Source organism: Arachis ipaensis, chromosome B01 (genome assembly GCF_000816755.2).
Source record: "Arachis ipaensis cultivar K30076 chromosome B01, Araip1.1, whole genome shotgun sequence".
In the NCBI taxonomy this organism is placed as follows: Eukaryota; Viridiplantae; Streptophyta; class Magnoliopsida; order Fabales; family Fabaceae; genus Arachis; species Arachis ipaensis.
The window spans coordinates 23,696,625-23,697,618 of NC_029785.2; positions in this window are offsets into that span (position 1 = coordinate 23,696,625).

Here is a 994-nt window from a genome sequence, read left to right on the forward strand (position 1 = left end):
GCTACTATATATAATTAAGAATAAGCCACTAAAATTATTCTCAGTTTTTGAAAACGCTAATAAAAGTATCTTTTATTTTTTTAATTTTATAACATTAAATATATTCTCAAAATGTATTTTAGAGATTGTATTTTGATATATTTTTTACAAGCATGATAAAAAAATAAGACTTTTTTATCCTTATAATTTGGTAATTTTATGCCAAATAAATTATTTTTTACAATTTATTTTTGTTAATGACAAAAAATACTTTAAAAAAATAAAAAAATTCTAGAAATAAAATTTTGATACAATTTTTATATGTATTTTTTAAATAGTTATTCAAATATTCTTACAAAATTATGAATTAAATGCATAAACACTTTGCTAAATACAAAAAACAGAAATACTTTTGTCAATATATTAAAAAATTAAAGACAATTTTAGTAATTTACTCCATAATCAATGTTTCCTTTGTTAAACTATTTCAAGACAATTTTCTCTATTTACTCCACATCTTTAAAGGAATGAAAGTGATTTATGCAATGCTTTTAAGCGGCAAATTAAAGGTTCTAAGCAATTACCAAACATGATCCCCAACCATATTCCACATGTATGTGAAAAAGACTCTCAAAAAACTTTATTTGGGGTACCATATTTGATTTGTTTTGCAATCTTATTATTATAAAATTATCACATCATACATGACATAAATTCCAAACATTGTCAATCTTTTTCATATTCAACTTCCTCCCCTACCAAAATAAAAAGATTAAAAAAAAACGGAAAGTCAAGAAAAAAACGATGAAGAACACAAAGCCAAACTCAAACCAAAAGAAAGGGTGTGTGTATTTTCTACTTTTAGTAGTTTTGTTAAAAAGATAAAAATATGCTTTTAGAAGTTTTTCCTTCGTAAACTTTTAGAAACAAAAATTCTAAAAATAAAAACAAAAAACCAAACACGTCATTAGTTTTAATAATAATAATAATAATAATAATAATAATAATAATATAA